This window comes from Haemaphysalis longicornis, unplaced genomic scaffold (genome assembly GCF_048455015.1).
Source record: "Haemaphysalis longicornis isolate Haplotype H1 unplaced genomic scaffold, Haemaphysalis longicornis Haplotype H1 scaffold_1, whole genome shotgun sequence".
Taxonomy (NCBI): domain Eukaryota; kingdom Metazoa; phylum Arthropoda; class Arachnida; order Ixodida; family Ixodidae; genus Haemaphysalis; species Haemaphysalis longicornis.
In genome coordinates this window covers 58,179,780-58,194,847 of record NW_027526203.1, presented here as the reverse complement: position 1 = coordinate 58,194,847, position 15,068 = coordinate 58,179,780, and the positions used below count along the sequence as shown (strand labels likewise).

General features: G+C 45.1%; 1 pseudogene; it reads right to left on the bottom strand.

Moving 5' to 3' along the window:
- Window positions 1-6,263: 6,263 nt before the first annotated feature.
- LOC144164245 (uncharacterized) lies at window positions 6,264-8,395 on the bottom strand (annotated as a pseudogene).
- Window positions 8,396-15,068: the final 6,673 nt, after the last annotated feature.

Sequence of the window (15,068 nt, the reverse complement as noted above, 5' to 3'; positions counted from 1 at the left end):
ACTCCGGCCGAATAAGGTCGATTGAGGGACAAAAATTTCCACTAGGGGCCCCACCATTCGTAAGGGGGCCACGAGCCACCACCAGTGCTAGGATTATATGCTCACCGCTACTGAAGGTTTTACGGAATTATGTGTGCGCTGTTCTTTCTCTCGCCTTTTGTTTAATGTCATTGATCGCATCAATGCCACCCGATAAAACAAGACGAAACGGGATCCAGCGCCGACGACAAACAAGATCCTGAGAGCTGTTTATTTATTTTATTTATTTTATTTATTTTATTTGTCAAATCATACAATACAAAGGATCATCAGACTGCTTGGACCCAAAGCCAAAGGCTAGTTCTGGGTCCAAAAAGAAAATGTATGCAGTGATGCAGGCTTTCTTCTACAGAAAAAAAGAAACTAACACTCCAAAACACAGGCTGTTGTACAGTACTAGTACAAGAATTTTTTTAACATGCAATCTTCGTGCCGAACAACAATAAAATTTATAATCGCGATAGCGTCAAAAGGTGCACCAATGCAGGCAAATCTCTAAAGTGTATATAATAACATAAAAAACAACTAAAAACATTTAGGTCGCCAACAATACCAGTACCGGTATTCCCAAATACAATACAAATACAACATTCATTGCTAGGCCACAACAAGATTCACCATCCAGAATAGCGACACAGATTTTGAAGAATGCACAAACCAAATAACCATCCAGCACGTATGACATTTCTGTGACTGCGACACGACATGCCAGGAAGCAAAAAATCGCAAAGTTAGCTCGCATCATTCAAGCTTAGATAAAAATTTTTATAGAAGTGTTAAAATTTTGTGCTTTGTTTATTTCAGATGGCAAGCTGTTCCATATTTTTGCTCCAATAAACGGCAACTGACGCTTTCCATACGCGTTGTTTGTGGGGGGCAGATTGAAATTACCAGACGCAGCATTTCTAGTGGGCCGAGAAGTAGTGTAGAACAAGGATGCATCGAAAGGGTTGTTGTGCCGTATGATATTATTTACACAGCTGGCTGTCTTTGCTTGACGCGATGCATCAAAAGGTAAAATTTCCATATCATTAAACAGTGGTTTATTCGGATGATCATGCTTAGAGTATGTTATTGTTTTTAGAAATCATTTCTGTAATTTTCGAATAGGTTCTAGGTAAGTCTTATAAGTCCATCCCCAAGATTCAATGCAATATGTAATGTGAGAGTGGATGAATGCGAAGTATAATGTTCGTAAAATGTCTCTATCGAAGTAGTTACGGGCCTGCAGTAAAGCATAATATCCGGACGCCAACCTAGTACAAACTTCCGTTACGTGGTTTTGCCAGTTTAAAGGGACACTGAAGTGAATTTTTCAAGCTCCCGTTTTTGCTTGAACTGCATAGACTGGCTCAAATTAACACACTTTTCATCGTTTATCCGGTTGACTAATCGATAATTATTTTACAAAGCGCGAAAGAAGAAAAACTACCATGCGCGGTTTGCGGCGGCCGCACCAACTAAGCTGTGACGTTGGGAGGAGGGGGCACCGTGATTGGACGATGCCCAAGGTTAGCAATCAAACAAGTTTCGGTTTCGGTTTCGGTTCTGTAAAACAACATATTTGACATCCGATGGAATCGTTGGATGGGCATTCTCAATATCACAGTAATCGTAGTACCGCGCTTCTGCCATGTTGTCGACTGTAAAATGCATAAGATAAGCCTCCCAGGACGGCTTGGAATCGTAGCATTCATTGGCTGAGCCCTACGCAGTGCATGAACGCCCTCCGCGTCCCCGCAGACGCTCAAATGCATGCGCTTTTCCCCCATATTTGGAGCTTGCCTCCCTCATGCCTGTATCGTAAAAAGCGTGTTCGCACCAGTCCAAGGGTCTGTTGATTCTGGCCTGGGCCCACTGTCTGCATGCAGTCGGTGCATATGCCAACAGCACGCAAACGAGAACTCGCTAGCGCGCCAGCGCCAGCTTGCGCGAGTTCTGTAGACTAGTTCGTGGAGCAATGAACGTTGCGGCCCCAAAAAAGGCGAACCCAGTATAGAAAACATCGGCGAAAAACGAAAAAGTGAACTTATAAAAAAAAAAGCATGTACCCGCGGGGATTCGAACTTGTGACTGGCAAAACATTTGGGGTGACATACCTAACGCTCCAAACCAGTAGACTACGGGGGAGGCGATGCTGAGAATGGAAATATAAGATATATAATGTATAACCAGGTTACACTTTTATTTATTTTTAGTATTTCAAGCAGCTTAGGTAACTATTTGTTGTATTGCGCTCGTGCAGTAAGCGTCCCCCGAGTTTCCACAATAGCTCACGTCTAGCAATTGCATTTCGTAGACGGAAAAGCGTTCGCAGATGCGTAGTCGTGCTGCTGACCGCTATGCTTGTTCGCCCAGCGCAAAAAAAGTGCTTCCCGCACCCTAGTTTTACGCTGTACGATAAAAATATCAGTTGATTTTCATTTCATTTATTAATACTGTTAGCCCAGAAGTGGGCCGTTACAGGGTGGAAGGACAAAAAGTTTCACTCAAAAGCAGGTTATCAAGTTGAAACAATATATCTCGGGGCTGTAGCGAGCAACAGCTCAAATTATACATAAAAATGGAACACTCACGGAAAGCAATACACGCGGTCAGAGCTGGACAATGACTCAACGCTTTCAGACAACGCTTTGCGACGCCAGGAAGGCGGCACCAATAAAACAAGCATAGGCGTTATCATGCGAGTAACAAAAAGCACTCAGACATAAAACATAAAAAAAAAGAATGACATTCAGCCACAATATTATTCACAGAAAAAACCGTTTAAGATTACCTTCAAATGACGCAAGCGAAGAGCATCTGATTGTGGCCTCAGGCAGCATATTCCATTCTTCGATAACACGTCGGAAAAAGCTGAACTTAAAGCAGTCGTTATGCGGGGCTAGGGGTGGGATGTAGGTCCGCGCAGAAGTAAACGGAGCACGGGAGCGGTGGCCGAACTGCATCGTCGCGCCGCGTATGGGCGCCGACGGGAACCATGGAGCGCCGGTCGAAGAGTGTGTTCGCACTGCCCCCACCGCCCTATCTGATATGTTTAATCGCCGCTCTGCTGGCGTGTCATGCTCGGCGAGACGGTCTTCAAAAGGCAGCGTTGGGCTATAGAGGGGCGCTGGTTGCATTTCCGCTCGCTGGCATCAGCGGTGACTGAATCCGCTGCTCATGAGCTGGGCGAAGCTGCGCCCGCCCGCAAACAAGCCTTGTTGCGCGCTGTAAAGGGCGGCATAAAATTGTAGGCCGCTCCGGTTTGGCATAGCACGTCATTGCGATATAAAAAATTGTAAGCCGGCAACAAAATTGCCATGTACAATATAGAAAGCACATTCACAGACATTTTCCAAATTCGGAAAAAAAAATCTCGCTTACGAGATTTCTTTTTTAATTTTGGCTTTGTCCAAAGGTATTGCTGCCGGTCAGTCCTGGTATGTTTTGAAGAAAGGGAAATAGAAAATGTCCATGCGGTGGAAATTCTGTATTAGAGAACACCGTAAACAATAGGTACAATCGTTGCCTGCTATTCCAGCGGGCCTCGTACGGCGCATATTTGATTGTCGCATTAACCCTTTCGCTCCCATTGACGATGATACCCATCATAACATTTTGTACCAAATTAACCGATTAACAGTATGGTCGCCATCGGCCATGACGACTAAACTCGTCATCGGTCATTTTGAGGCCTTGACGGCGCGTTTTTGCAAGACATTGAGGTCATGCGGTGAAGCCATCTTTTAATTCAATGTGGAGTTTTATTTAAACCTGCAGCACTTTCTTAAATAATTTAAGGTGCTCGTTAAAAATAACAACCTCGGTTTTAATGCGACAACAAAATATGAGCCGTATGAGGCCCGCTGTAATAGCGGGCAACGATTGTACCTATTCTTTACGGTGTTCTCCAATACAAAATTTCCACCGCATGGACATTTATTTTCCTTTCATTAGAACCCACCAGGACTGACCAGCTGCAATAACTTGGGACAAAATCAAAATTAAAGAAGAAATCTCGAAAGCGAGATTTTTTTTTCCAAGCAAGGAAAATGTCTGTTAATGTGCTTTCTATATTGTACATGGCAATTTTGTTGCCGGCTTACAATTAATTATATCGCAATGACATGCTATGCCAAACCGCAGTGGCCTCCAATTTTATGCCGCCCTTTAGGGTGCGCAACAAGGCACGTTTGCGGGCGCGCGCAGCTTCGTCCAGCTCATGAGCAGCGGATTCGGTCGCCGCTGATACCTGCGAGCGCCAATGCAACCAGCGCCGCTCTATAGCCCAACGCTGCCTTTTGAAGACCGTCTCGCCGAGCATTACACGCCAGCAGAGCGGCGATTAAACATATCAGATAGGGTGGCGGGGGCAGTGCGAACACACTCTTTGACCGGCGCTCCATGTTTCCCGTCGGCGCCCATACGCGGCGCAGCGATGCAGTTCGGCCACCGCTCCCATGCTCCGTTTACTTCTGCGCGGACCTGTACATGCTATGACGATGCCTGGAGTGTTCTTGTGTATTAACCTGAAAGAAATCTGAATGGTGTAGTTTGAAATGATTGTGAATTAGCTGGAAGAGAAATTTTAGTCTCTCAATTTTTGACCTGATTTCCAGACTTTCAAGGTTCGCTGTTCTACAAAGCTCAGTGGGGGAATAATGCCGACGATACTTATTAAAGATAAACCTCGCTGCAAGTCGCTGTATCTTTTCTATTTTATTGCAGTTGGACTGTGTGTAGGGGTCCCATACAATTTTAGAGTATTCAATAATTGGCCTGACTAAGGTCTTGTAAGCTAGGCACTTGATATCAGGAGGGGCACCATAAAGGTTACGCCTAAGGCTGTACAATGCTTTAGTAGCCTTGGAGCACACGTAGTCAATGTGCGTATTCCATCGGAGATCGGGTGTAAAAAATACCCCCATATATTTATATTTCTGTACGCGCTGAAGCCTAGTATCGTCAATCTGGTAGTTGTATTCTAGCGGTGTTCTCTTCCTTGTGATTGACATAAACACCGTTTTTTCAGCGTTTAAAGTCATTTGCCATTCTTTGCACCAATTACTAATTTTTCGAAGGTTGTCGTTCAAGTTAACTTGGTCACGTAGTGTCTCAATTCTGCTATAGACAACACAGTCGTCGGCAAACAACCTGATTGGAACCGTGGCACAATTCGGTAAATCGTTTATAAATAATAAAAATAAAATGGGGCCCAATACGCTCCCCTGAGGAACCCCAGAATTTACAGCAATCAGTCTAGACTGTTTGTCTTTTATTTGAACAAACTGCTGGCGGGAACCAAGATAAGAGGCAAACCATGTTGTCAATAGATTATTCTTAAACGTGTTGTTAATTTTAATCAATAACTTTGAGTGGGACACTTTATCAAACGCTTTTGCGAAATCCATGAACACTACATCAGTTTGACCCCGCGTATTTATTGTTTCGGAAAGGTAATGAGCAAATTCGACTAACTGGGTTGACGTAGATAGGCCTTGGCGGAATCCGTGCTGCCTCGGAAACAACAGATTATGCGTATCGAGATAGGCCATCAAATGTTTGTTGATAATATGTTCGAGTAACTTAGAGGAGGTGCTGATAAGCGAGATGGGACGGTAATTGGACTCGTCTAAAAGGGAGCCGCTTTTGTGAACAGGGGTGATTTTAGCGCACTTCCATGCGTTTGGGAAAGAACCACTACGTACGGACGACTGGAATATTTTAGTAAGGAAGCGAGACGCCCATTCTGCGTATCTGTACAGAAATTCGTTTGGTATACCATCAGGACCGGGACTTTTTCTTGTATTTATGTTAAGTAAAAGATTTAGGACGCCTTCTTCGGTAATTACCACATCTTCAATTGGCCCCCGAAATGATGATGTAGCAAACTCGGGCAAGATACCATTATCATTCGTAAAAACAGATGCGAAGTAAGAGTTAAAGTCATCGACACGTTGTTGTGTAATTTCCTCTGATAGTGTCTGGGAGCTTGCCGGGGGAGTTAAATAGCGCCAAAACTTCGAGGGGGCTTCCTTCAAAAATTTCTTCAAGGTCACATTCAAAAATTTATCCCTGGATTCCTTAATCAGACGTTTTAGTTCTCGTCTCATCGATGTAATGCCGGCTTTGCTTTCAGGAGTACGATTTTTCGAACACGATTTTTGTTTCCGGTTTAGTTTTCTTTTTGCATGAATGATTTCTCTAGAAATCCAAGGATTGTTCCAACGAATGCGCTTTGAAATCTTGGGAACGTGTCTGTCTACACACCTCGCGACAACATTCGAAAAGAAATGCCATAACCTGTCAGTGCTACAGTCGGTATTGTAAAGGACCATAAAATCATCGAAAGACATTTCGAGGCAGTCTAAAATAGATACATCATCGGCGGCTGTAAAATTCAATACTGCGCTAGACGTGTGCCTACGCGAAGTGTCCGGGGACATCGCTAGGCTCGTCACTACCATTCTGTGGTCAGACAGTCCCTCTTCAACATCACAATCGCCGAGAAAGGGCCGCAGCCCAGGTGACACAAATGCCAAGTCAAGAACTGACGACCTTGTAGTCCCTATCCTAGTAAAATCCGCAACGATTTGCGTTAGCCCATAACAGAACGCAAGCTCCAATAGCTGCTCAGCGCTTCCTACTTGCTCCGCTCCACAAGACTGGGATAACCAATTAATTCCCGGTAGGTTGAAATCCCCTAATAATAAAACGTTTTCTTGTAGACCAAAATGGGAATCCATGAAATCTCTGAGCTTAGAGATTGTATCCAGAGAAGAATTTGGGGCCCTATACATCACACCAACGTACACAGTTCGCTGATTTAACCTGGTCATAATCCACAACATTTCTACGTCAGAGTTGTCATCCAGTACTGAGAATTTAATGTGGTCTTTAATAATGAAAGCAACACCACCTCCTCTGCTTGGTCGGTCTTTTCTTAAAATTACGTAGCCTGGAGGGGTTACTTCTGAATCTTCTACATCCCTATGTAACCAAGTCTCTGTTACGGCAATTATATCCGGCTCATGCTCTAAGATTACGGCTTCAATTGCGTCAGCTTTACTAAGCAAACTCCTTGCATTGGTATTAATAACTTTAAACAAGGCTGACGGCCGCGAATTGCGTCAATCTGAGCCAGTGTGGCCCGAACTAGTACACCTGAACCGCTGTTTGGTGACTTCATTCCAGGCGTAAAGGACGTTGTTTACTTTTAATTTATCGAAAATAAGTTTCACTTTTACTCCCTTTTTTCTTTCCTCCGCTGATGAAATCCATAGTTGTTTCCTTATTACAACAACTCGTTTGGAGTAATCTTCGTTGATGCTGAATTGTGTACCTTTGAGTTTGGGACAATTCTTCAATACCCTCATTTTGTCTCTGAAATCTGATACTTTCAAGATGACAGGGCGGTCTTTTTCCGGCATTTTCTTTCCGAGACGATGAATCCGCTCAATTGAGCTCAACCTTGTCCCGAGTACATTACCAAAGATCTCATCGTTCACCTTTCTTAATAATACTGCCTCATCCTCAGATTCCTCTTCTTCTATTCCGCGTACGATCAGATTGTTACGTCTTGAACGGCTTTCTAATTCATCAAGCTGTCTGGCAAAAGCTGTCAGTTCGTAGTCATGCTTACCTACACTTGTTTCTATATTGGCAAGACGGTTTTCAGTTTCGCCTAACCTCTCAAGTTGTTTTTCCATATTCTGGAGCCTACCTTGCATGTCAGTAATGCAAGCATCCGTAGAAGTTTGCTTCGTATGAATTTCGTTTACTTTTGCTAATAATTCACTCTGATTTCTTAACACTTCCTTTAACATTTCTTCAATTTCTGGCCCAGGGTTTTCTTCTACGTCACCCGATAATTTTAGTAACAAGCTTACAACACAGTAGCACCATTCAAGCAACCAAGGACAATATGTGGACACGGCAGCACTATCAAACAGATACAGTTACTGCGGAAGCCATATTTTCTGTCACCAACCTGCACAAGCAAAGGGACGTAAGGCGACATAGTCACGGCGGTGCTGCCGTGTCCACTGAAGCTTGGGGTGGTGGCCCTTGCTTTTATATGCTCCGGACGACTTGCTATCAGGGAGACCACGGACGTCATCGTGCTCCAAGGGGGTGCGCAGTTGATGAAGTCCACGTGGTACGGCATCGTTTTCGCCAAATATGATCCAGCTGCGCCGAGAAGGTTTCCCATTGAAGGTTGGTGCGCACTGTCCGCCGTGGCACAATTATTCCGTGGTCCGGTGATTACAGGGGCCGCTGCTCCGTCCACGAGAAACCATTCTGTCAATACCTGCACAAGCAAAGGGACGTAAGGCGACATAGTCACGGCGGTGCTGCCGTGTCCATATTAACTTAGTAACTTAGTGTCCATAGTACCTATATTAACTTCGCTGACTCTTCTCCCCCTTCAAGAGGCCTTATATTTTCCTACTGGCGTATGCGTCGCATGTGCGCTTGTGCAGCGCTTGTGTGAAGCGACCTTGACTTGGAGCTAGATACAGTGTACAAACTAACGAAGTAAATAAAGGCGCATTCGTTCATTCCCAAACGTGTTGTGGCTTAGTTTCAACTGATCGAGCGAAGTGCGACGACCCGTCGGCGGCCGGCGGACTAAACGCTGGGCCGACTGACTCGGGACTAGGTCGCGGAAGGTCGGCGAGCCGTGCAGTAGCGCAGCCAATTGTCAGCTCCTCTCCTGCTGACGTCACACGAAAACTCCACAGAAAATGGGCGAGCGTAAAGAGAGGAGGACAGCATTTTCGAATTGATTTTTCTACTAAATAAATTCGCGTAAACGCTCTCAGAGTGCTCGAAACAGGGCCTAGGGACTCCGGACTACAATTTGCGCTCGTAATCCCGCATTGTTTACAAATCACTTCAGTGTCCCTTTAAGTGGTTATCGAAATAAACGCCAAGGTACTTGTAAGAGGTTGCATGAAGGAGAGAGTGGTTGTCGATAGCTATATTGATGGAGTTAATGTTTACGGTCTTGTTACGAGAATGAAAAATTGTATATTTAGTTTTCTTGGTATTAATTGTTAGTTTGTTGGCACAAAACCATTTGGAAATTCTTGATAACTCTGAGTTTGTTTCAGATTCAATTTCCTCGATATTGTTGCCTGTAATAATTATAGCTGTGTCATCAGCGTACATCAAAACGTCAGAGCAATATAAGGATATTGGCAGATCGTTTATATACAAAGAGAAGAATAAGGGCCCAAGGACGGATCCCTGTGGAACTCCAGTTTCTATAGGCTGCGGCAAAGAACATACATTGTTAATGTGAACTATCTGGTACCGGTCATGAAAATAACTTGAGAATAGGTCGAAAGATGTACATCTAAAACCGCAGTGCTTCAATTTGCCTAAGAGGATGGAGTGATCTACGGTGTCGAATGCTTTTTTAAGTCTAAATACACGACAGCCACCAGTTTGCTATTGTTTAGGGCCGAGTTAATTGCTTGTGTTAAAGACAGCACCGCGGTTGATGTTGAGCGCTCGGAACGAAAACCGTGCTGTGTTGGGCAAATTATGTGGTATTTATCTAGGAATTTATGTATTCGGGCTGCAAGAATTTTCTCGTATAGATTGTTGAGGACGCTTAGCACGAATATTGGCCGATAACTAGATGGGTGAGTGGGGTCTCCGTCTTTGTAGATCGGTGCGACCCTAGCTTTTTTTAGAGGACATGGGTACGTAGAAGCATGCAGAGAATGATTGACAATATTACATAAGATAGGGCACAGGATATCTATGTTTTCCTTAAGAAACCGCACCGTGATGCCGTCTGGTCCGGCAGCCTTATTCGTAGACATGTTTAATACAACAGCTTCAATATCCTTGGATTCAATGTCATACATATAGAAAGTGTTGGTTAAAGGGTGTCCTTGAAATGGGTACTCAGTCGAATTGTCAAATTTCGCTGCCAAGGCACGGCCGACGCTCGTGAAATATAGATTAAAGCTGTCAACAATACTTCCGTCTATGAAGTCGGGCCGAACCTGCTGTTTTGGGCTGTTGCCAGTAACTTCTTTAAAACTATTTCCCATATTTTTTTTAGTATTATCATTTGCGTGCTGTATAAGGCGGCTATAATATTCTTTTTTGCGTATTCTAATAACCGACACTGATTTATTACGCAACATTTTATAATTGCGCAGGTAATACCCATTAAGTTTACTCTTCTTTCATTTATGATACCAGTAGTCTTTTTGTTTTAGGGTGGAGAGGATGTAATCAGTCATCCATGGGCACAGTGGTTCCTGGTAAGACCTAGTAGATATAGTTTTGCTGCTGTTGACAATGATGCTAGTGAGATTGTCAATCAAGTTACATAATTCGACGTTAACGTCGTCGTTGTATATTAAATTAGTGTCTAATGACAAAAGCTTGTTCCGTGCTAAAGCATAGTCGACTCTAGTTGAAGGTGCTGTTTTCTGTGGTTTTGGCTGGATCAGGTCTTTGATAGTCACGGAGATAGGGAGGTGATCAGAAATGGGCACATCATACACATCAGCCTTGGCATGTGAGGGTACATTTGTTAAAACATGGTCTATTAAGGTTCCTGATTTAGCCGTTTGTCTCGTAGGAATGGTAATTAGGTTCAAGTAATTATAGGACTCTAGCAGATATGTGTATTCATTATGAGTTGTAATAAGGGTGTTAATGTTTACATCACCAACGACTTGGTCATTGTGATTCGCTAAGTAAAGAAAGATAGCTTCAAGTTTATCTAAGAAGGCAGCTATGGGTGAGTTGGTAGGCCGATAAAGTACGCCAACAACAAGAGAACAGCCGAGTCTGATAAATAAAGATTCAATTTCTGGGAAACTGAATGTGATCGGTGATAGCTGTAAGTACGTGTGGCGATTTTGAACAAAGAGGGCTACACCCCCTCCCCTTGATCTGGAAAGCCGTGGATTTGACATGGCAGCGTATCCGGGGATCGTAATGTTCTCGCCTTTTTTTAACCATGGTTTCAGATGTAGCAATAATATCAAAAGAAGTAGTGTGCTGCGACAGATAGGCGATAAGCAAGTTGGCGTTTTTATTTAAGCTACGAATGTTGCTGTGAAAGATGGATATACTATCGTTTGGCTTGTGGTTGTCATGCGTAGTTTGTCGAACCGCCATATGGCCGAGGTACTTTTTTAAGGGTTGTTAAGTGCCGATCTTCACATTTAACCTGCACGACTTTCGAGTTTTCTGATTTCCACATTAATACTTTGTTGTCTGCAAACCAGGCGAACTTCCAGTTCTTTTCTTTTTTGGCCTAAATGCTCTTGCCGAGCAGGACCTTATTTTCGGGGCATAGGTGGGCATTCACATAGACTGGCTCACTTCCTTGGAACCCAAGGGATCCTACGTTCAGCCAGTTTTTCTTGGCCGCAGTCAGAATGCTGTCTCGTACCTGCTTCGCAACAAACTTCACTACTATGTTGGGCGGCCCGGATCCCTTAGTCGGCACCCTATGTGCGGCATCAACGTCTCGCCCGGAAAGTTCCACCTTGAGAAAAGTGGCAACTTTCAGAACTATATCGGCAACGTTATCTTGTTCAATGTTCTTCCGCCTACTGTATTGCTTTAACGCTATGATTTCTCGCTTGGTGTCCCTCAACTCTCTTTCTAGCCTCTGGCCACGGCCGCTCGATGGAAACTAGGTCTAGTTTCCATCGAGCGGCCGTGCTCTGGCACTCTTTCTGGCTTCCCAGGCTACGGTTATTAGCCTTGGTGACTTCCTGCCGGAGGGTCTTGATTTCGGCTTTGAAACCTTCAAAGCATTCATTTATGAATCCCATAGACTCTTTAACAGCGGCAAGCTCGTCAGTTATTGTACTGTTTGAAGCAGCAACTTTTTTTATATCTGCCCCCAGGCTTGCCACTGCATCAAGAATCTTTGCTGTCATTTCCCCGAACACCTTAGCTTGTTCCTTAACGGAACCCGGTGCTTTTTCGCTCAAAGCCTTGGAGAAGTTCGCCAACTCGTCCATTGCACCGGGGCAAAGGCACAAAGAAAAGGAAAAAAAAAACACTAGTACATATACACACAAATCGTTCAGAGCAGACTGCCAGTGAGGGAATGATTTAACATAGTGTAGAAAAGTAACACACCTGCAGTACAGAAGCAGCGGGTTTAGCAGGCGATACGACTGCCAGTCCGCTCTGAAGTGGCAAGCGAAGATTCCGTTCGATTTTATAGGTGTCGGGAACGCCTCCGGATGCTCGGGCGATAATTGTCGACACGTGCTGCCGAGAAGATCCGCAGCAGTTCCAGGCGCTGAGGGTGCGAGTATCAGTGCGCCTGCGCCTCGTATAGGATCCGCCGGTTTTAGCCACCGGAGACGAGTTGTTCCCGAAGCCGTGCGTTCTTAATATTCCTGCGGTACAGAAGCAGCGGGTTTAGCAGGCGATACGACTGCCAGTCCGCTCTGAAGTCTTAGGAGCGCAAGCATACTGTTTACTTAATGAGTGCGGGCATAGCTTAAAAAAGGGTAGCGCCTTTAAAATGTTCGTAGACATCGTGATAAGGCATTCTGTTATTCTCACGGCCTAATTACATGGATACTTACGAGGCCTCAAAATGGTAGTCCGCGCGTGTTGGAAGACGATAGCGCTCCATGCTTCCTGGCTCACCGATGCGAGCAGCTACTGCCATACCGACTCGAGAACCTGTATATTTGCGCTTGGCCGAAGAACGACTATGCTTATGTTATAGGCAAACGTTCTATCCTTGTAGGGAGACAAATAGGAAGAGGGACGTGAACGGGAAACAACCCAAGTATGCAGGCCAAGGGCGGTCGCATTGGTTTCTGTTCGGATCGTCTCTTACGCGCTGCAACCCAAACATTCAAGTCCACGGAATGGTCGAGCAAGAAGCCTTATTCCTTTAGTAATTTTTATTAAGACAGGGGCCGTAGTTGGGGAAGGGAAAAGGAGGAGGAGGTGGCAATCAGTCAGTCATGAATAGGGCTCGTTGGAGACGATGCGTGATACCTTGTGAGAGGCAGCGTAGACACCATCTCTGTCTACCCTTGTCAGGCCCATGTAGGAAATTAGGGTATTTGTAACGGAGGACGTCAGGAAACGAGTTAAGCACGAGTTTCACGCGTCTAACATCTGATCGCTCTCTCCGTTTCCCGCAACGCACGCGGGATACCCGTCGCGCTTGACCTTTGCCAATGTTTGCCGTTTAGAGTATGAATTATAACCTGGTGATGACCCACCCCCAAATATGAGCTGCTCCCAGCTGGTCCCAGCTCATACTTACTCTGGAAGGGAAGTACAGCGGCATAATCTGGAAGCTCATTTATGATTCGAGTTCTATCGACTCGCCTACCTTTGCCGCCTGCTGAGTTACCATATATACCAGACTGTTTTTTGTTTTTTGTTTTTTTGCGTGGGGGGGGTCACGGTGTTAAGCCTGCAATGAATCAAACTTTCAATGCTGGGGAAAAACCTTTTAGAAAAAAAAAGGCATACTATGAACGTGTGATCACTGATTCATATTAGCTTCATGTGATGAGGATAGAGGTTGGCACCAGGATTTGTCGACATACAATAAACCGAGAATAAATGCTTTGAACAATATGGGCAGTAAAAGCTCTTATATGCAATATATACAACATAAATATGGATGGTTTCGCGAGTGGATGGCTTGTTCGGGGTTTCCCCGAGTCTTACATTTTTGTTTGCCCGCACTCCCATTTTAGCAAGCTGCTTTTGACGCCGTTCGGGTCGTTGCCTTGTACTGCGAAACTGCCTCCTCAGTGCCTGCAACTCGGAAAACGAACACACTGCCTCTTCCGTTTGGCAGGCCTGATCTGCGCCTGCAAAACAATCCTATAACTCAGTTCAGAGGCATCTCAATTCTGCCAGCCACTATAACAGACGATAATACGACTGAAGGAACAAAGTGACGCCGTCACTAAATCGGCGCAAGAGCTGATTGACACTTCAGCTTCTCTTGCCGATCCGGTGTTCACATTCTGGCGTTCTACTACTGTGCATTCACGTGACGATTCGCACCGCCTTTTCGCTGGTTGCCTTTGAATCATTGGCTAGGAACGCAGTTTTGCCTTTGTCAGGTACGTTGGGAGGCTTCCAGAATCCTCGGAGCGGCACCGGGCTTGAGCGTCGCTCTATCTCGTTGTATCGACAGCACGTCCCCGTTAGACGTGCTGATCAGTTCTGACTATATCGGCAGCATCGAAATACTTTTCGCAAACACGCATATTCTTACAGCCAAAGCTAAAACATCCCCCTTCTAACTGCGGTATATCTTTTACCACTTCTCCCGAAGTTCGGCGCTAGTCCGGAAACAGAAGAGCAACACCTTTTCGTAAGTGCTTCTGTATCCGGAGAGGCAGCCCGTCATGGAGCACGTCTTCGGCAGTGTTGATCCTAAGTTTCACGTCGTCGACTTTGTGCACGGTCCACTGGCACATGAAGTTCGCTTGACATTTACGGTAGAAACTTTGTTGCGGAGAATGAGACGCGCAGCCTCCACACAGTGCCTCCGGGCCCGCCGGCAGCGACAGCCTCCTTACGGAAGCCTGCGCCGCGTAGCGCCCGTTCTTGGCCGCCTATCAAGCTCTCCCAGATAGTGACTGAGAATTTTCGTGACGAGAACAGCATTGAAGGACTCCGGTAATACTAACCTTTCAGTTCATCAAAGGGTGGGGATCTCTATGGAGAGGAGGTGGATAGGTGGGCAAAGACATTCCAGTAAAACACACTGTTGGGCAAGTTGGTGCATATTCGGACAAATTTAGAGCGCGACTACAACAACGACAACAGAAAGACGACAAACACAATTAGCGCTCCTGTTGTCGGTCTCTCTGTTGTCGTTTTTGAAGTCGCGCTCTAATTTTTTAACGAAGACCATCCACTGCGCTGCCCATGATCCGTCGAGCGGCAGAATTCTGCTGGGAGGGTGAAGGAATCAAATGTATTGGCCAAGTATCGCGAAGTCCACTTTAGCTCAAAGCTTTACTTCTGCTTTCCACAGAATTGGTACAGTGGGATTA